Here is a 22,039-nt window from a genome sequence, read left to right as displayed (position 1 = left end):
AGAGTACAAAGAGAGGAATTTTACAGCTGGGCCACTGAGGGGTGACATCACATAGTGGTAGGACTGTGATGCCCACCTGAGCCACAAAAACAGCAGGTTTTTATTAAGGACTTCAAAAGGGGAGGAGGCATATGAACAGGGAGTAGGTCACAAAGATCACATGCTTCTGAGGCCAATAAAGATCATAAGGCAAAGGGCAAAGCAAAGATCACAAGAAAAAGGGCGAAATCAAAAACTCCTGATAAGGGTCTATGTTCAGCTGTGCATGTATTGTCTTGATAAACATCTTAAACAACAGAAAACAGGGTTCCAGAGCAGAGAACCAGTCTGACCTCAAATTTACCGGGAAGCGGTTTTTTCCCCACCCTAATAAGCCTGAGGGTACTGCAGGAGACCAGGGCATATTTCAGTCCTTATCTCAACCGCATAAGACAGACACTCTCAGAGCAGCCATTTATAGACCTCCCCCAGGAATGCAATTCTTTTCCTAGGGTCTTAATATTCCTTGCTAGGAAAAGAATTTAGTAATATCTCTCCTACTTGCGCATCCGTTTATAGACTCTCTGCAAGAAGAAAAATATGGCTTTTTTTGCCCAACCCCGCAGGCAGTCAGACCTTATGGTTGTCTTCCCTTGTTCCCTAAAAATCGCTGTTATTCTGTTCTTTTTCAAGGTGCACTGATTTCATATTGTTCAAACACACATGTTTTACAATCAATTTGTACAGTTAACACAATCATCACAGTGATCCTGAGGTGACGTACATCCTCAGCTTACGAAGATAAAAGGATTAAGAGATTAAAGTAAGACAGGCATAAGAAATTATAAGAGAATTATTAGGGAAGTGATAAATGTCCATGAAATCTTCACAATTTATGTTCCTCTGCCATGGCTCCAGCCGGTCCCTCCATTTAGGTTCCCTGACTTCCTGCAACATAGTTTGTTTTCACCAAATCTCATGTTGAAATTTGATCTCCAGTGTTGGAGGTAGAGCCTAATGGGAGGTGTTTTTGTCACAGGGGTGGGTCTCTTATAAATAGATTAATGCCCTCCCTGGGAGGTGGTGGGGTTGTGTGAGTTAGTTCTCATTCGATTAGTATCCACAAGAGCTGGCTGTTAGAAGAAGCCAGGCACTTTGCTCTTCTCTCTTGCTTCCTCTGCCTCAACAGAAGATGCTGGCATCATGTTTCTTGTACAGTCTGCAGAATCAAGAGCCAAATAAACCTCTTTCTTTATAAATTACCCAGCTTCAGGCATTCCTTTATAGCAACTCAGAATGGGCTAAGACTCTACAAATTTCCTTCAGCCTCAACTTCTTATCCTTGAAGGTAAGAATAATGCTTTCCTTCTGGCATAGGGAGGACATCTTTCACATGGGAATTTCATCTCCTGCTTTTAAGAAACTGAAGAAAGGTCAGAGTGATCTTCTTGCACCTGCTATTGTTCAAGTGCCTTTAACTCAAAATAGTCAATATGCCGGAGCAAGATATTTTGGGGTGTCATGCTCTTAACTCCTTCAGTAATTGTAAGAAATCTATGAGTCCATAAGTGTATCAGATTTTATCTGTAAATTAATATTAAATAATACAATCTGCACATAATAAAAACCACAAGTTAAAAAATACAAGCAGATGCTCTTATAAGTATTACCATCCAAATTCATTTAAAAGCAGTATCGAGACACTTCTGGTTTCTGGTTCAATATGAAAAGAGCTTGGAAGTCATCATTCTCATCCTCACAACAAGAAACAAGCTGAACAAACCAAAAATCAACAATTCTTCTGACCAGACACGGTGGCTCATGCCTGTAATTCAGCACTTTGGGAGGCTAAGGTGTGGAGGTCACTTGAGCCCAGGAGTTTAAGATCAGCCTAGGCAACACAGTGAGACCTCATCTCCATTTAACAATAATAATAAATAATAAAAATAAATAACAAAACAAAACAATTCTTCTTAGATCCATCAGAGAATTGAGGTCACAGGGCAAACCACCTCCCAGAAAATTTGAAAGACAGGAGGATGTAGAGAATCACAACTTACCAAGAACAGAAGCCCAGGAATAAAAGGCCAGCACTGGAGACAATACCAGTAGGAACACAAACTGTAATTGACAAATTGCTGGAGCCTCAATGTGAATGAGCTTGGGAGTTAAAAACTCTGGGTGAACCCAGTCTTAGGAGGGCCCCCACACTTCTCTTGAGTCTTACCTCCATGAGTCTCATCAAACTCTCAGGTGAAGGTCAGAGAAAAACTTCCCCTCCTCTGGGTGGAGGAACTACTTTTTAAAAATTTTATCTTTTAATTTTTATTTATTTACTTATTTTGAGGCCAGGTTATGAGACTATTTTTGTATTTTTGGTAAAGACAGGATTTTGCCATGTTGCCCAATAAGGCTGGTCTTGAACTCCTGGCCTCAAGAAGTGATCCTCCTACCTCAGCCTCCCAAAGTGCTGGGATTGCAGGCATGAGCCATCACATACAGCCTCACGGGGGAACTATTTTGCAATATACTAGAGGCTTTGTTCTCTTTAACAAAAGCTTGCCTTCCAGGGAAACTATTTTACCAGGGCCTAACCTAATTGGGTTTTGCCAGAGCCTAGTCAACCTGGGGAATAAAAATACTCAACTCCAATCTTCTAGGCTCCTCTAAGTGAGGAGCATGGGGGAGACCTGAGAAGCACTTGTAAAGGTCACGGCCCAGGGGCACAGGCTCACCACAAGCTGAGACTTAATCATAGGACTGCAGAATGTGTCCCCCACCCCACACCTCACTACCACATCAATCAGGCTCCTATAAGATAACAAGGGTTTACAGCTAAAAACAATGTTGAATGTATAGTAGCTTATTGCTCTGTATTTTCATAATGTGGGATTCCGCCACTATCATATGGAGGCTCAGTAAATCATTTTAGTGTAAAAAATACTTAGAGATTCTGAAACCACTGTTCTAAAATAAAGCTACCTAATTGCACTTGAGGATAATGTCAGGTCTTAAAGACAGAAAAATGGAAACAATCTGTAGTGAATTTAGTGCAGATAATAAAGCTTCATATACAAATAAGGTGATGTTTATGGAGGACAAACTATAAAGATCCAGGGAAAGATGACTCATCTTCACTGAATATCTCTCATGTTTAAAGTGTTTGTGTCTTCGAAGAAACCAAGCTTCATGCTAGATTTGAGTCAAAAACAAGCTAAAGTCACCTCTTTACTCTAAAAATCAATAGCTGCTGGGAGGAAAACAGATTCAATGTTTTTTTTCTTCACTTGGAGCTTTTCAATGTATATAAAGAGTACGGAAAAATGAATAAAAATATGCAAACAAAAACCCAACACCCCCACAACATGGGTGATATAATTTACAACTAAGAACTATTTAGACATAAACCTTATGTGCTCCACTGCATTTCTTACCAAAAATATAATTAATGACTTCCAGTCAGCTAAGGTTAAAGGTTACCCAGGAGAAATTTAAAGACAGTCTTAGTAAAAACAAGTTAGCAACAAAAGGAAGTTTATCATTTAATATCTAAACAGGACATAATTAAATTTAGTCTTAATGAGACCTGGCTCTTGGTTTAGTTCCTTTCCTTTTCAGTCCAAAGAAAGGCCAATCCTAGCCAAATAAAGTACGTGTGGGTGTAGAGGCAGCTTCCGCTCTGTGCAAGACTCCTTTTACTTGTACATTCCCTTCTTCACTAAGGCTGGGTGAGTTTTAGATCATTTTTATTACATCTGATAAATGAGAGATTTATTTTCTAATGCTACAGAGACATTATTTTATGTAATCCAAGATTACATGTATTATTCATGTCTTTTTGTAGTCAGGGACATTGAGACTCAAAAGCCTAAAAAGACTTATGTGAGGTCAGATTATTAATAAACGTCACAACCAGAAACCAAACCCAATTTAATCTCTCTCTGTAGCTTCTGCTAGTTCCCACTAATACGGACAAGAGACAGGGAAACATTGGGTAGAAGAGGGTGGTTCCCTGGCAAAAGCCCCACCCTTAAGCCTGGAGACCTACAGCCCTAAGTGGGAACAGGCATTCCTATTTTCGTGCCCAAAAAGTAGCCTTTTGGCCTGCCACCACACCCCCATATCCTGTACCCACATAAACCCTGAACCCCAAGCTCCAGGAGCAGATGAGCAGATGAGGAGACAAGCAGATGAACAGCAGAACAACGTGGCACAGAAAGAGAGAAGAGAAGGAGCGCCTGAATGCTGAGAGGAGTTCAGCTGGGGGTGGTCAGAGAGGAGTTTGGCTGCTGGATGGCCACACTCCGGGTTAAGATCATCTTCCCACTCCATCCCCACTTCCGGTTCCCCATCCATCCCACTGAGAGCCACCTTTACCACAATAAAACCCCTGCATTCATCCTTCAAGTTCATGTGTGACCCGCTTCTCCCAGGATGCTGGACAAGGGTTTGGGATACAGAAAGCTGTCACACTGGCACTCTGCCCTTACAGAAAGGCAGAGGGTCCACTGAGCTGGCCAACACTCAAGCCGTCTGTGGACAGCAAGGCTAAAAGGGCACACTGTAACACACGCCCACTTGGGCTCCTGCACTTGTCCAGCTGCCTGCTCCCCATCCCGTAAGGGGTTGAAGGGATGGTGACCAAACAGACAAGCCACACCCCTGTCAAACATCAGGGAAAGGGAACTCTCCCGTTTCACCACCATTCTGCTTCCAGAATGACCAAGAAATGATCCAAGAGCTTAGAAAATGCGGCTTAGCACTTTTTCACCTTCTTACGTGAAAAGAAAGTTAAATAAAATGTAAGCCTGGCCATGTGAATGTGAAATAACCAAAGGGGTGGAATGAGCTCTTTCTATTAGTGAGATTAGCAAAAGGTTCCTAAGAGGGGTCACTGGAAGTCAATCAGCAAGACCTGGAATGATGAATGTGTGACTGAAAACCACGATTTGTTCAACACTGGGAAATGTGAACAATGCTGCCTAAGGAGTTTGTATTCAATAAAATGCTCTCTGAAGAAATAGTTTTAAAGCTGGTCCTCAGGACAGATGATCACCTTAAAGCAGAGGCCATGGGCCTCATCCAGACCACAAAATGGGAGAAGGGCTTTGCCAGGCTGCAGAAGCCTGCTGACTCCAACCACCACGTGGGTAGGGCTGCAGGCTGGATAGCAGAGGAGCTCCAAAAGGTGGGTCAGGAGCTACGGAAGTTCCCCTTACCATCCAAAATCCAGGATATTCTGACTGTGGAGACTTTGAAGACTCCCATGCTTATTTTTGTCCATCTATGGGGTAGTGGCTTGGGGAAAGGGGATGACAAGGCAGTACTGAGTATAGCTGACAAAATCCCAATCCCCTGCAGCTCATAGGCTTTCGTGCTTGTATTGCCTTCTCTGCCCACTATTAGGTAACCTCTCAGGTGAAACCGTCCTTGCAGCTTATCCATAGCCAGGTAGGGAGGCCATAGACTTGCTTAAGCAACTGGAATTTCCATGAGGCAGAGTGCACTGACATTAAAAAAATTTTTTTTGTTATTATACTTTAAGTTCTAGGGTACATGTGCACAACACGCAGGTTTGTTACATATGTGTACATGTGCCATGTTGGTGTGCTGCACTCGTTAACTCGTCATTTACATTAGGTATATCTCCTAATGCTATCCCTTCCCCCAGCCCCCCACCCCCATGACAGGCACCGGCGTGTGATGTTCCCCACCCTGTGTCCAAGTGTTCTCATTGTTCAAGTCCCACCTATGAGTGAGAACATGCGGTGTTTGGTTTTCTGTCCTTGCAATAGTTTGCTCAGAATGATGGTTTCTAGCTTCATCCATGTCCCTACAAAGGACATAAACTCAACCTTTTTTATGGCTGTATAGTATTCTACGTGTCACATTTTCTTACTCCAGTCTATCATTGATGGACATTTGGGTTGGTTCCAAGTCTTTGCTATTGTGAATAGTGCTGCAACAAACATACGTGTGCATGTGTCATTATAGCAGCAAGATTTATAATCCTTTGGGTATATGCCCAGTAATGGGATGACTGGGTCAAATGGTATTTCTAGTTCTAGATCCTTGAGGAATCACCACACTGTCTTCCACAATGGTTGAACTAGTTTACAGTCCCACCAACAGTGTAAAAGCGTTCCTATTTCTCCACATCCTCTCCAGCACCTGTTGTTTCCTGACTTTTTAATGATTGCCATTCTAACTGGTGTGAGATGGTATCTCATTGTGGTTTTGATTTGCATTTCTCCAATGGCCAGTGATGAGCATTTTTTCATGTGTCTATTGGCTGCAAAGATGTCTTCTTTTGAGAAGTGTCTGTTCATATCCTTTGCCCACTTTTTGATGGGGTTGTTTTTTTCTTGTAAATTTGTTTAAATTCTTTGCGATTCTGGGTATTAGCCCTTTGTCAGATGGGTAGATTGTAAAAATTTTCTCCCATTCTGTAGGTTGCCTGTTCACTCTGATGGTAGTTTCTTTTGCTGTGTAGAAGCTCTTTAGTTTAATTAGACCCCATTTGTCAATTTTGGCTTTTATTGCCATTGCTTTTGGTGTTTTAGTCATGAAGTCCTTGCCCATGCCTATGGCCTGAATGGTATTGCCTAAATTTTCTTCTAGGGTTTTTTTGGTTTTAGGTCTAACATTTAAGTCTTTAATCCATCTTGAATTAATTTTTTTTTTGAGATAGAGTCTTGCTCTTGTTGCCTAGGCAGGAGTGCAGTAGCACGATCTTAGCTTACTGCAACCTCCACTTCCCAGGTTCAAGCAATTCTCGTTACTTAGCCTCCCAAGTAGTGGGATTACAGGTGCCCACAACGATGCCTGGCTGACATTTGTATTTTTAGTAGAGATGGAGTTTCACCATGTTGGCCAAGCTGGTCTCAAACTCCTTACCTCAGGCGATCCACGCACCTCAGCCTCCCAAAGTGCTGGGATTATAGGCATGAGCCACTGCGCCTGGCGAATTAATTTTTGTATTAGGTGTAAGGAAGAGATCCAGTTTCAGCTTTCTACATATGGCTAGCCAGTTTTCCCAGCACCATTTATTAAATAGGGACCTTTCCCTATTCCTTGTTTTTGTCAGGTTTGTGAAAGATCAGATGGTTGTAGATGTCTGGTATTATTTCCGAGGGCTCTGTTCTGTTCCATTGGTCTATATCTTTGTTTTGGTACCAGTACCATGCTGTTTTGGTTACCGTAGCCTTGTAGTATAGTTTGAAGTCAGGTAGCATGATGCCTCCAGCTTTGTTCTTTTGGCTTAGGATTGACTTGGCAATGCAGGCTCTTTTTTGGTTCCATATGAACTTTAAAGTAGTTTTTTCCAATTCTGTGAAGAAAGTCATTGGTAGCTTGATGGGGATGGCATTGAATCTATAAATTACCTTGGGCAGTATGGCCATTTTCACGCTATTGATTCTTCCTATCCATGAGCATGGAATGTTCTTCCATTTGTTTGTGTGCTCTTTTATTTCATTGAGCAGTGGTTTGTAGTTCTCCTTGATGAGGTCCTTCAGATCCCTTGTAAGTTGGATTCCTAGGTATTTTATTCTCTTTGAAGCAGTTGTGAATGGGAGTTCACTCATGATTTGGCTCTCTGTCTGTTATTGGTGTATAGGAATGCTTGTGATTTTTGCACTTGATTTTGTATCTTGAGACTTTGCTGAATTTGCTTATCAGCTTAAGGAGATTTTGGGCTGAGACGATGAGGTTTTTCTAAAGATACAGTCATATCATCTGCAAACAGGGACAATTTGACTTCCTCTTTTCCTAATTGAATACCCTTTATTTCTTTCTCCTGCCTGATTGCCCTGGCCAGAACTCCAACACTATGTTGAATAGGGGTGGTGAGAGAGGGCATCCCTGTCTTGTGCCAGTTTTCAAAGGGAATGCTTCCAGTTTTTGCCCATTCAGTATGATATTGGCTGTGGGTTTGTCATAAATAGCTCTTATTATTTTGAGATACATCCTATCAATTCCTAGTTTGTTGAGAGTTTTTAGCATGAAGGGCTGTTGAATTTTGTCAAAGCCCTTTTCTGCATCTATTGAGATAGTCATGTGGTTTTTGTCTTTGGTTCTGTTTATATGATGGATTACTTTAATTGATTTGTGTATGTTGAACCAGCCTTGCATCCCAGGGATGAAGCCAACTTGGTCATGGTGGATAAGCTTTTTGATATGCTGCTGGATTCGGTTTGCCAGTATTTTACTGAGGATTTTTGCATCGATGTTCATCAAGGATATTGGTCTAAAATTCTCTTTTTTTGTTGTGTCTCTGCCAGGCTTTGATATCAGGATGATGTTGGCCTCATAAAATGAATTAGGGAGGATTCCCTCTTTTTCTATTGATTGGAATAGTTTCAGAAGGAATGGTACCAGCTCCTCTTTGTACCTCTGGTAGAATTCGGCTGTGAATCCGTCTGGTCCTGGACTTTTTTTGGTTGGTAGGCTATTAATTATTGCCTCAATTTCAGAACCTGTTATTGGTCTATTCAGAGATTCAACTTCTTCCTGGTTTAGTCTTGGGAGGGTGTATGTGTCCAGGAATTTATCTATTGCTTCTAGATTTACTAGTTTATTTGCGTAGAGGTATTTATAGTATTCTCTGATGATAGTTTGCATTTCTGTGGGATCGGTGGTGATATCCCCTTTATCATTTTTTATTGCATCTATTTGATTCTTCTCTCTTTTCTTCTTTATTAGTCTTCCTAGCAGTCTATCAATTTTGTTGATCTTTTCAAAAAACCAGCTCCTGGATTCATTGATTTTTTTGAAGGGATTTTTGTGTCTCTATCTCTTCAGTTCTGCTCTGATTTTAGTTATTTCTTGCCTTCTGCTGGCTTTTGAATGTGTTTGCTCTTGCTTCTCTAGTTCTTTTAATTATGATGTTAGGGTGTCAATTTTAAATCTTTCCTGCTTTCTCTTGTGGACATTTAGTGCTATAAATTTCCCTCTACACACTGCTTTAAATGTGTCCCAGAGATTCTGATATGTTGTGTCTTTGCTCTCATTGGTTTCAAAGAACATCTTTATTTCTGCCTTCATTTCGTTATGTACCCAGTAGTCATTCAGGAGCAGGTTGTTCAGTTTCCACGTAGTTGAGCAGTTTTGAGTGAGTTTCTTAATCCTGAGTTCTAGTTTGATTGCACTGTGGTCTGAGAGACAGTTTGTTATAATTTCTGTTCTTTTACATTTGCTGAGGAGTGCTTTACTTCCAACTATGTGGTCAATTTTGGAATAAGTGTGATATGGTGCTGAGAAGAATGTATATTCTGTTGACTTGGGGTGGAGAGTTCTGTAGATGTTTATTAGGTCTACTTGGTGCAGAGCTGAATTCAATTCCTGGATATCCTTGTTAACTTTCTGTCTCGTTGATCTGTCTAATGTTGACAGTGGGGTGTTAAAGTCTCCCATTCTTATTGTGTGAGAGTCAGTCTCTTTGTAGGTCTCTAAGGACTTGCTTTATGAATCTGGGTGCTCCTGTATTGGGTGCATATTTATTTCGGTTAGCTCTTCTTGTTGAATTGACCCCTTTACCATTATGTAATGGCCTTCTTTGTCTCTTTTAATCTTTGTCGGTTTAAAGTCTGTTTTATCAGAGACTAGGATTGCAACTCCTGCTTTTTTTTGTTTTCCATTTGCTTGGTAGATCTTCCTCCATCCCTTTATTTTGAGCCTATGTGTGTCTGCACATGAGATAGGTCTCCTGAATATAGCACACTAATGGATCTTGACTCTTTATCCAATTTGCCAGTCTGTGTCTTTTAATTGGGGCATTTAGCCCATTTACATTTAAGGTTAATATCGTTATGTGTGAATTTGATCCTGTCATTATGATGTTAGCTGGTTATTTTGCTCGTTAGTTGATGCAGTTTCTTGCTAGCATTGATGGTCTTTACAAGTTGGCATGTTTTTGCAGTGGCTGGTACCAGTTGTTCCTTTCCATGTTTAGTGCTTCCTTCAGGAGCTCTTGTAAGGCAGGTCTGGTGGTGACAAAATCTCTCAGCATTTGTTTGTCTGTAAAGGATTTTATTTCTCCTTCACTTATGAAGCTTAATTTGGCTGGATATGAAATTCTGGGTTAACAAATCTTTTCTTTAAGAATGTTGAATATTGGCCCCCACTCTCTTCTGGCTTGTAGAGTTTCTGCCGAGAGATCTGCTGTTAGTCTGATGGGCTTCCCTTTGTGGGTAACCTGACCTTTCTCTCTGGCTTCCCTTAACATTTTTTCCTTCATTTCAACTTTGGTGAATCTGACAATGATGCGTCTTGAAGTTGCTCTTCTCGAGGAGTATCTTTGTGGCATTCTCTGTATTTCCTGAATTTGAATGTTGGCCTGCCACACTAGGTTGTATAAGTTCTCCTGGATAATATTCTGAAAAGTGTTTTCCAGCTTGGTTCCATTCTCCCCGTCACTTTCAGGTACACCAATCAGACGTAGATTTGGTCTTTTCACATAGTCCCATATTTCTTGGAGGCTTTGTTCATTTCTTTTTACTCTTTGTTCTCTAAACTTCTGTTCTCACTTCATTTCATTCATTTGATCTTCAATCACTGATACCCTTTCTTCCACTTAATCAAATCAGCTACTGAAGCTTGTGCATGCATCACGTAGTTCTCGTGCCATGGTTTCCAGCTCCATCAGGTCATTTAAGGACTTCTCTACGCTCTTTATTCTAGTTAGCCATTTGTCTAAGTTTTTTTCAAGGTTTTTAGCTTCTTTGCGATGGGTTCGAACATCCTCCTTTAGCTCGGAGAAGTTTGTTATTACTGATCATCTGAAGCCTTCTCTCAACTCGTCAAAGTCATTCTCCATCCAGCTTTGTTCCATTGCTGGCGAGGAGCTGTGTTCCTTTGGAGGAGAAGAGGCACTCTGATTTTTAGAATTTTCAGCGTTTCTGCTCTGGTTTCTCCCCATCTTTTTGGTTTTATCTACCTTTAGTCTTTGTTGATGGTGATGTACAGACGGGGTTTTGGTGTGGATGTCCTTTCTGTTAGTTTTCCTTCTAACAGTCAGGACCCTCAGCTGCAGGTCTGTTAAGAGTTTGCTGGAGGTCCACTCCAGACCCTGTTTGCCTGGGTATCACCAGCAGAAGCTGCAGAACAGCAAATATTGTGGAATGGCAGATGTTGCTGCCTGATCCTTCCTCTGGAAGCTACGTCTCAGAGGGGCACCTGGCTGTATGAGGTGTCAGTCGGCCCCTACTGGGAGGTGTGTCCCAGTTAGGCTACTTGGGGGTCAGGGACCCACTTGAGGAGGCAGTCTGTCCATTCTCAGGTCTCAAACTCCATGCTGGGAGAACCACTACTCTCTTCAAAGCTGTCAGACAGGGACGTTTAGGTCTGTAGAAGTTTCTGCTGCCTTTTGTTCAGCTATGCCCTGCCCCCAGAGGTGGAGTCTACAGAGGCAGGCAGGCCTTCTTGAGCTGTGGTGGGCTTCCCCCAGTTCAAGCTTCCGGGCAGCTTTGTTTAACTACTCAAGCCTCAGCAATGGCAGACGCCCCTCCCCCAGCCTTGCTGTGGCCTTGTAGTTCAATCTCAGACTGCTGTGCTAGCAGTGAGAGAGGCTCCATGGGCATGGGACCCTCCGAGCCAGGCGCGGGATATAATCTCCTGGTGCGCTGTTTGCTAAGGCCGTTGGAAAAGCGTAGTATTAAGATGGGAGTGTCCCGATTTTCCAGGTACCATCTGTCATGGCTTCCGTTTGCTAGGAAAGTGAATTCCCCAACCCCTTGTGCTTCCCAGGTGAGGTGATGCCCCGCCCTGCTCTGTGGGCTGCACCCTCTGTCTGACAAGCCCCAGTGAGATGAACCCAGTACCTCAGTTGGAAATGCGGAAATCACCCGTCTTCTGCATTGCTCACGCTGGGAGCTGCAGACTGGAGCTGTTCCTATTCGTCCATCTTGGAACCTCTCTCCTCTATTCAACATTTAAAATTTTTCTGTTTTGAGATAATCTTAAACTTACAGAAAAGATGCAAAACTAAGAGAGAGTTACTAATATATATCTTTCACTGACGTTCCCTTAAGGTGAACATCTTGCCATCTAACCATAGGACAATTAGCAAAACCTGGAAATTAACACTGTTACAATACTGTTAACTAAATTGTGGACCTTATTTAAATTTTATCAGGTTTCCTACTAATATCCTTTTTCTGGTCCAGAATCCAAGTCAGCATCCCATGTTGCATGCGGTTTTCATTTCTTCTTAGTCTTCTTCAATCCATGACAGTTTCTAAATTTTTCTTTGTCATTCACGACGTTGAAATTTTTGAAGGTTATTGTTCAGTACCTCAATTTAGTTTTGCCTGGCATTTTCTCATGATTAGATCAAAATAAAACATTTCTGGCACGAATATTACAAAGTGGTGTGACCTTCTTTCTTGGTGCATCACGTCAGTGGGTACATGAGAATATGTCTTATTATTGGTGATATTCTCCTTGATTCTTGGTAAAGGTAGTGTCTGCTGCGTTTCTTTGTTGTGAAGTTATGGTATTTCCCTTAGAAACTAACAAATATCTTGTGGTAAAGACTTTGAAACTCTGCAACTATTCTGTTTCTCACCAAATTTTTACCTACTAATTTTAGCATCCATCAATGGATCTTGCCTGCAACAATTATTACGGTAGAGCTTACTTCATAGTGAGTTTCCAGTTTCCGCATTCCTTTTACATGTATTAATTGGAATTCTTTTTTAAGGATGAATTGTCCTTTTCCTTTATTTATTTTTTACTCATTCATTCAATTATTTATTTACGTCAGTATGGACTCATGGATATTTAACTTTTTTCTGAGGGCTATAATGAAATGCTATCATTGTTTATTTTAGTCCTTGAATTAGCACTATTTTGGCCATAAGTTGCCTCCTGTGTCCTTTTGACATGCCTCCATTATTTTTTGAGCAGTTTCTTACTTGATTTTTACAGCTTCTCTCTTTTCAGCATATGCTCCTCAATGTGGCAGCCTCAAAGTCCCATCTGTTCTGACCAAGAAGCTGGCTTACCAAGAGTGATCACCACAAGGGTCCCTCAACTTCACAGTGTATCCGATCCATCATATTCTCTGGGCCCCCTCCTGAGACTCTGATTTAGCAAGTCTGATGTGGGCTTATATCTAGATTCTGTAAATAAGCACATAAAAAAACGCATTAGGTGCTGATTCTAAAGCTCATCCGTGTTTGGAAATCACCGTCCTCCTTCATGGGCTATGGCAGTATGCTCCTTATTGGCCTCTAAATTGTGCTACTCAAAGTGTGATCCATGTACCAGCAGCATCAGCATCACCTGGGAACACGTTAGGCTAGGCATGGTGGTTCACTCCTGTAATCCCAACACTTTGGGAGGTCAAGGCGGGTGGATCACCTGAGGTCAGGAGTTTAAGACCAGCCTGACCAACATGGTGAAACCCCATCTCTACTAAAAATACAAAATCAGCCAGACGTGGTGGCACATGCCTGTAATCCCAGCTACTTGGGAGGCTGAGGCAGAAGAATTGCTTGAACCTGGGAGGCAGAGGTTATAGTGAGCTGAGATCCCGCCATTGCACTCCAGCCTGGGTAACATGAGCAAAACTCCATCTCAAAAAAAAAAAAAAAAAAAAAAAAAGGAAATGCAAGGTTTGGGTCTCTCTGACTTGAAGCAAAATCTCTCGGGACAGAGCCTAAGAATCAACATTTTAATGAGCTCTTTAGGGAATTTTTATGCATGCTAGTGTGAGGAGCACTGAAACGAGCTATATTGTAATTACTAAAAATCACAGGCAGGCTAACAAAATTCATCCCTCCAGTCTAAACTCTACCTGAAGCAACTGCATCAAGTTGACTGCTTTTTTTTGCCTTCGATGTGTTTATTTAAAGATTCCCATAATTCAACATTCTCCTTTTCTTGAGTATCATCCAAACAGTTCCAAACAGATTACTTGGTGCCTCTATGAGGCTATCAAATTAGAAAGAAAAAAAGGGGATTTTTGTTTGCAAAGAGTAACATAAATATTCTACCACAGAGCACCATTTCCTTTTTCTTTTCATTTCTAGCGTCCTTCTCTCAGATGAAACAACGCCAAAAAATTGAAACAAAACAAAAATAGCAAATATGTTAATTAAGTTGTCATCTAATTTAAACTCCTTTTGTATGAAAATCACTCTTCAACAGACATACATAAGAAGTCATTTTTTCTGTTGTGTCTTTATCTATTTTGCATATTATTATCTATCCACAGCAAACCCTTCAGTAAATTATAATAATCCAGTTGGGGCAGTGCATACCGTGCAATTATGCTATCTTATTTAGTATTTTAAAAGGTGTTATTTGCTTCATTGTTAAAGGTACATGTTTATAAAGAGAAGAAAATATAGAAATGAGTATTTTGGCTAAGTTTACCCATAGTAGCCTGACTCAATCAACCAGTCAGTGAAATGTTTTTAAAAATCAGGTTTTTGGTGTGACATCTGACCAGTCACATACATTATTTTATTACTGCATGATCAAGCTGATTTAGTCAATCATGTATCCAACAAACATCCTTTCTGCCAGGTACTGTGCTGAATCTAGGGGAAATAAAGATGAATAAAATAGTCTAACAGAGATGGAGAAGGTTGCAGTGACCACTGCTCCAGTCTCAATGGCTATGATGACAGCACGTTACTTGTCCTGTCCTCTAGACACAGTCTAAGTCGTTTTCTCTTGGAGCACCATAGGCACAACCATCCTCTTTCAGTAGTGGCGTTATACAGTGCCTCAAATAGATGTAAACACGTATTAAGAGCACAATAAAGCAACAGTTTTAGGCCAGGCACAGTGGCTTACGCCTGTAATCCCAGCACTTTAGGAGGCCAAGGCGGGTGGATCACTTGAGGTCAGGAGTTCAAGACCACCCTGGCCAAAATGGTGAAACCCTGTCTCTACTAAAAATACAGAAATTAGCCGGGCGTGGTGGCAAGCGCCTGTAGTTCCAACTACTCCAGGAGATCCGCTTGAACCCGGGAGGCAGAGGTTACAGTGAGCTGAGATTGTGCCACTGCACTCTAGCCTGGGCCACAGAATGAGACTCTATCTCAAAAAAAAAAAAAAAAAAAGCCTATTTCGTGCCGTGTACATTGCTAAGCCTTTTAAATGTTTATCCAATGTCATCAGTGCAGTGCTGGTAAATGGATTTCTGAGGGAAAGGGCATGATATGTAGTTTTTGCTGATTTCTGTAGTGTAAATACTCTCATCACAGCTAATTTCAAGATGCCCAGTGTTTAAAAATTGGCTTATAAAATCCTGAAAATTTAACCATTGAGTCTGCCCATGGTATGAGCTAGTTCCAGCACACCACCGAATGTAATCCTCACAACAAGCCTATGTACTGGGTATTAGTATTAGTACTGTCATAGTAATGTTATCTGTATTTTACAGATAAGAAAACCAAAGGCATAAAGAAGTTAAGTAATTTGTTTAGGGTCATACAGCAAATAGTAAAGTTAGGATGTAAACCTGGGCTCTGTGAGGCTAAAGCTAGTATTATACTGACTGACATCACACTCCTTATGTGTAATAAGTATGGAATAAGATGAACAGTTATTAAAATTCTCATTTGCATTTTCCAGATGATTTGAAAGCAGTCCTTCACATTGGAAAAGGAAGCCATTGCTCCTTTGGCTGTGAGATCTTCTCAAGTTCAAGTTGTATTTATCCTGCGGCTCAGAGCTAACCCATTCATTGAAGAGTTTGCTTTTCACTTTAAACTGTGCTTATTATCCATATAGGCAAACATTTTCCACAAGGACTAATAGTAATCACAACTCTCATTTATTGAGTACTTGAAATGTGCTAGGCACTCTATACTCTGTGTGTTTCATTTTATTTAATCCTCACAACCACCCTGTAAAGTAGGCACTATTACCATTCCCATGTTACACACAGGAAACTAAGGCACAGAGGAGGTTAAATAAAAGGCCCAAGCCACACAACTAATGACCATCAGAGCCAGGATTTAAGCCCCAGGCATATGTTTTTAGAGCCTGAACTATTTAACTATTATGTTATCCTAGTCAGTCCTGAAACACTACAGACAGAGGTGCTGGCTGATTTTATGTTGCAGCAGCCCAACTCCTTGTTATATTCCTTGAAGTTCTTTTCTGGTACATTTTTAAAGTCTCTCTTCCTGTCCTGTCCCTGGTCACCTCTCCTTTCTTACCTACAGCAGGTGTTTGCTGTGACCAGAAGAGCTGGATGCCTCCTCATGCCCTTGGGGCATCTCCAAGTCTGCTTTGCTGTAAACCTGTCATGCCCTTTGATGTTAACCATTCTCCGAAGATGGCACTCATAGAACTCAGTAATGGGAACTTAAGCTTCAGGTTTCATATAATGGGGGAACACATGAGTCACTGTGGGTGGCTAGCCCACCATTGACATTTGTGAGGCCTGGGGGCAAGAATGCTAACGGAGGCTCACATACCATTTGTCTAAACATTTAGAATTATAAATCAAGCTATTAAACTGTTAAACCAAATGTACTCTCTTCTTCATAATGCTTTAGGGAGCCAGGCTGGAATTTAGAATTATTGAACTCCTCAGAGTTTCTCACGGTGGGGCAGGGAGAACTGGCCCTTAACCAAAGGCCTGTCCCATTTTCTCCCCACCCTCAGCTCTGTCTTTGCACACATGAATGTGGACATTCCAGCCCATACATCCAAGCTAGGTCCCCCTTCCCAGCAAGCAGCTGCCCCTTGGCCACCCCTTGAGTCTAGGGGTACACACACTGGAGATGTGGCCTGTCCCCAGGAAGATGGACCTAAGGAGGAGGCCTGCTTAGGCCTGGATGTACACTCCGGGTATTTGGGCAGGAGATTCTAGGGCCCAGGGGCTGGAAGAGATGCCCTGAGGCTAAAAGAGGACTCAGCACAGCCCTCGGAAGCACAGGGCTCATGGCCACACCCCATTCCTGCAGATCTAGGCTTGGGACTGATGGTGAGTATGCTCTTCCTGGAGTACAACTTTGAATGTGTGGGCGTTAAGTTTGAATGACTCAAGTATTTGACAAATGGATGAAAAGAGGTGAGGTAGCAATCTAATATTTATAAAACTGCCACCATTATGAGGTAACAGCTACATGGCAATGGCTAACAGTCACCTTTTCAGCCCCAATGTCCATAACACCAATGTGAGATCTAATGCAATATCACCATTTGGCTAATGGCTTATAACAAACATGACATTCCAAAAAGAACTACAGTTTAATTGAAGGGAAGACTCTCATTGCTTTCCTATATACAATCAGAGGTACTGAGTGCTACCTCCTTCCAAAGCTCCTCTTGAATAGGCAAATTTTGGGATAATCTTATTTTAGTTCACTGAGTATAAAAATGGATGATGTCCTAACAGAAAAGGTTTGACACTTAAATTTCCTAAATCTCAGCAGAGAAGGAGGAGAAGGAGAAGGAGGAGAAAAAGAAGGAAGAGAAGGAGGAGGAGTGGGAGGAGGAGGAGGAGGAGAAGGAGGAGAAGGAAGAGGAAGAGGAGGAGAAAGAGAAGGAGGAGGAGGAGAAAGGGAAGGAGGAGGAGGAGGAGTGGGAGGAGGAGGAGGAGGAGTGGAAGGAGGAGGAGAAGGAAGAGGAGGAGGAGAAAGAGGAGAAGAAAGCCAGTACCTTAGCACAAAGTACCTGAGGGAGGGAGCCCAAGATCATGGGACTCACTTGAGGATGGGACCGGCCACCCTGTCAGGAAGTCTCTATGAACACACTAGGCCCATTCTCTCACTGGCTCAAAGCTCTCAAACTTCCTAGCACATCAGACTCACCTGGAGGGTTTGTTAAAAGGCAACGGAGCTGTTGGGTTCCGCGCTGAGAGTTTCTGATTCAGTAGGTCTCGGGTGGGGTCCCAGATCCTGCATTTTAGCAAGTTCCCAGGAGATGCCGATGTTGCTATTCCGGGGACACCACTTTGAGAACCTCTGCCTTAGGGTTTTCACAGCCACTCCTACACCATACTCACAGCTCAACTTCCTCTATAACTGCACCCCCACCACCTTCCTAATTACATAATTGATATTCCATCTTCACACCAAGTACCCACCTAAGAGATTAAACTCAACAGTGTAAGCCATTTGCACAACAAAAAAGAAAAAGCACATGCGGTCTCCCAAGGTACTGGTAAATTCCAAAAGTCTTAACGTTAATAACATATCCTTTTTTTCCTACAATCAGACAAACAACACCATAGATGTTCCATTCTGCTCTGTATTCTTCCCCAACAGCAGTGCCGATGGGGGATGTTTTGTGGAAATCTAATCTCCAAAAATACTGACTTTCATAATTGGCCTAAACCACTCAAACACCTCTAACTTTCTTTTGGATTTGTTACTTATGACGTTATTGTTGGGGCTTATAAAATAATACCCCAAATGAAAGGCTCACCAGCAGCCTCAGAAGCAAATGTTTTCTCTGCTCTTCTGCCCTCCCGTCTCTCAGTCCCATTCTCTCCCAAGGCCAGCCATAGAAACTAAAATTCTTTTTCCCCAAGGCAGGTTGTAGAAACCAGAATATGTTTTCCCAAAAGCCAGCCATAAAACCTAAAAATATTACTCTAATTTTTCCTCCGCCTTTTTGTATAAAAACTGGCCATAAATAAATGATCTGGGACAGGGTGTGGTGGCTCATGCCTGTAATCCCAACACTTTGGAAGGCCGAGGCAGGCAGATCACCTGAGGTCAGGAGTTTGAGACCAGCCTGGTCAACATGGTGAAACCCCGTCTCTACTAAAAAGACAAAAAAATTAGCCGGGCGTGGTGGCAGGCGCCTGTAGTCCCAGCTACTCGGGAGGCTGAGGCAGGATAAAGGTGTGAACTTGGGAGGCAGAGCTTGCAGTGAGCCGAGATTGTGCCACTGCACTCTAGCCTGGGCGACAGGGCGAGACTCCGTCTCAAAAAAAAAAAAAAAAAAAAAAAAAAAAGGACAAGTTACCAGATGTGGCACCTTACACCTGTAATCCCAGCACTTTGGGAGGCCGAGGTGGGAAGATCACTTGAGGCCAGGAGTTTGGGATTAAGCCTGGGCAACATAGAAAGACCCTGTCTCCACAAAAAAGAAAAAAAGAATTAGCCAGGTGTGGTGGTGATTCATGCCTATAGTCCAGCAACTTGGGAGGCTAAGGTGAGAGGATTGCTTGAGCCCAGGAAGTTGAGGCTACAGTGAGTTATGATGCCACTACACTACAGCCTGGGAAACAGAGCAAGACTGTCTCAAAAGAAGAAAGAAGAAAGAGAGAGAAAGAGAGAGGAAGGAAGGAAGGCATGAAGGAATGAAGGAAGGAAGGGAGGGAGGGGAGGGAAAGAGAGACAAGGAAAGAAAGAGAGAGAGAGAGAGAGAGAAAGAAAAAGAAAGAAAGAGAAAGAAAAAGAAAGAAAGAAAAGAAAGAGAAACAGAAAGAAAGAAAGACAGAAAAGAAAGAAAGAAAGAGAGAAAGAGAAAAGAAGGGAGGGAAGGAAGGAAGGGAGGGAGAGAGGGAGGGAGGGACAGCTTCCCCTGTATATTTGGATTTTCATTCTCAAGGCTACTGTGTATCCATGTGAAATAAATTTGCATGCCCTTTCTCCTATTAATCAATTAGCCTCATGTCAGTGATTTTCAGCAAACCTTTAGAGGGCCCTTGGCCCCTACATGATCTAAACTCTTCCTATTTCTACTAATGCCTCATTGTGGTTGGCTGTGAGCAGGCCACATGCTCCAAGCACATCCCTGTGGTATTTAAGCAAAACACCCTGAACAAACCAAGGAAGCAAAGAGCTGCCAGCTATTACATTTCCAAACAATTGTTTGGGTCTGTAAACATACTAACTATCAATCAAACCATATATATATATTTTTCTCTCAGTCTTTGTCTGAGGGTTCTGTGTAGCCATTTGCCTTTGCTGACCTCATCTGCCAATGAGCAGGCTGAGTTCTCAGGCAGTTTTGGTTGGGGTATCACTTTTCAGGACCAGGAAGGAGGGCCCAAAGTTAGACATAGTGTCTAAACTCACATCAAACCTAAATATACACTTATGAATAAATATAAGACATCTTCTCCAGTGAGTCTCAACTTCTGTTCATAGTAGATACTGCCCATAACTTAACCATACTAAAATGTTTACATTCTCCAGTAAGTACCCTTCTATCCCTTGTCAAGGGGAAAATCAAACAGGATAAAGTTTAAAGACAAAAAAAATTTCCTGGCAGTAGTCCGTGGCCTCTATCACATTGTCCATTTGGAATATTTCTTCGGCTTTATGGTTTGTCCACTGATTTCCATAATCCAGTCCTATCTCCTTGGTCCATATCCTAACATTTGTTTCACCTTCCACCTAGTCATCTGTTGCTTAGGCAAATGTCACTGCTGACTCAGTCAGTGTTGATTGCTATGCCCTGTCTATGCAGACTAAAACCACAATGATTGTGCTCATTCCTGACATGTCTCCCCTAAAGCCCACATAAAGGTTGGAGTCCCTTAGGGCAAAAGTGTGATGACAGCATTAGATTCCCTCACCCATTTTGCTGATTCTTTTTGTTTGTTTGTTTTTGTAGAGCAAGAACCCATGCCCAAAAGATGGCATTAATCCCTTCATGAAGGTGGATCCCTCATGACCCAATGTCCCTTAAAAATACCACCATTTCTCAACACTGTTACACTGGAGACCAAGCCTCAAAATGAGTTTTGGTGGGGGTAACCATATTCAAACCATAGCATATAGCATATTTAAGTTAGCATCACTTATTTTGGGAATGAAAATAATTCTACATAATTTACTGAACAAAAATCATAGCATATTTTGTGGTTTTACGTTAGGTGCTTTTAATCGCAAAGAATAGAGAACTCTGGTTGTCTCCAATTAGGGAAGTCTATTATAAATCATCTTGTAGTAATAAGGAAACGGGGACATCAGACACATGGCTAAGACACATGGGAACCTAGAAAAATCAAGTTCCCAAACTTCACAGGAAGAACAGGGACTCCATTAGCCAGACCCTTTGGAGAGTGAGCACACAGGTCATTCAGGATATAGGTGGCTCCTGAATTCTTGTAACTGTGTAGCTCCCTCCACGGCTGGCTACATAGTGTTTAAGGCCACTGCAAAATGAAAATGTGAACCCTTTTGCTCCAAAAGCAGGAAAAATTTGCCATTAAAGATACTTGGCTAGGCATGGTGGCTCATGCCTGTAATCTGGCTTTTGGAGCAAAAGGCCTCACATTTTGGGAGGCTGAAGTGAAAGGATCACTTGAACTAAGGAGTTTGAGACCAGTCTGCACAGCATAGTGAGACCTTGTCTCTATTTTATTTTTTAAATAAAAATTTTTTAAATAAAAATTTAAATAAAAAAATTTTATTTTTTAAAAAAGGTACTAAAATGTTTTTTCTTCTGCAGTCTCTCTCTCACCTTGTGACGTTTTTACGTGCTATTTGATGCCATTCCAAGTCATAATTATAGATTATCAGCATTTTTACCTTCATCTTGATATGGTGTGATGCCAGTTTTAAATGCAAATATAAGAACGTTTAATTTATATGTGGAATCATTAAAATTCCAAACCTTTAGCTAGACACAGAGTGCTGATTGGTGCATTTACAATCCTTTAGCTAGACACAAAAGTTCTCCAAGTCTCCTACCCAATTAGCTAGATACAGAGCGCTGATTGGTGTGTTTACAAACCTTTAGCTAGACACAGAGCACTGATTGGTGCATTTACAATCCTTTAGCTAGACAGAAAAGTTCTCCAACTCCCCACCTGACCCAGAAGCCCAGCCGGCTTCACCTTTCAATAAGATTTAAATATAGATATTTCCTAGTTTTATGCTACATATTATACTGAATATGAGCTCTTTTACGGATAAAGACCATTATATAGATTTTACCTATATTAATTCCACCAAAGAAATAATATTTTCTACATGTTAATATTTCAGCGGAAATTCAGTTAATAGTTTTCAAAAACAGTTTTTTCCTCCCACTGACTTCATAGGAAGGAGGATTTTATGTCTTTGGAAATGTATGTCAGCAAGAAGATAAAATGGCAGTTAAAGGTTCATTTTAATTTGTTTTCTTC

The 22,039-nt window shown here is 41.6% G+C and overlaps 1 protein-coding gene across 2 annotated transcripts in view; it reads right to left on the bottom strand.

Annotated features, from left to right (window-relative positions):
- PDK1 (pyruvate dehydrogenase kinase 1) overlaps positions 1 to 22,039 on the bottom strand; it is a 111,105-nt gene that overhangs the window by 11,301 nt on the left and 77,765 nt on the right. The window contains exon 12 of one of the 2 annotated variants that reach the window (XR_008521487.2): positions 13,082 to 13,100. The exons of the other annotated variant lie outside the window; for it this stretch is intronic. The gene's annotated coding sequence lies outside the window, so the exon portion shown is untranslated. Of the gene's footprint in view, positions 1 to 13,081; positions 13,101 to 22,039 lie in introns of those variants that run through there. 2 annotated transcript variants of the gene reach the window in all.

Source organism: Pongo abelii, chromosome 11 (assembly GCF_028885655.2).
Source record: "Pongo abelii isolate AG06213 chromosome 11, NHGRI_mPonAbe1-v2.0_pri, whole genome shotgun sequence".
Lineage (NCBI taxonomy): Eukaryota > Metazoa > Chordata > Mammalia > Primates > Hominidae > Pongo > Pongo abelii.
Note: the sequence above shows the minus strand (reverse complement) of the source record. Positions and strands in the feature narration are given on the sequence as shown.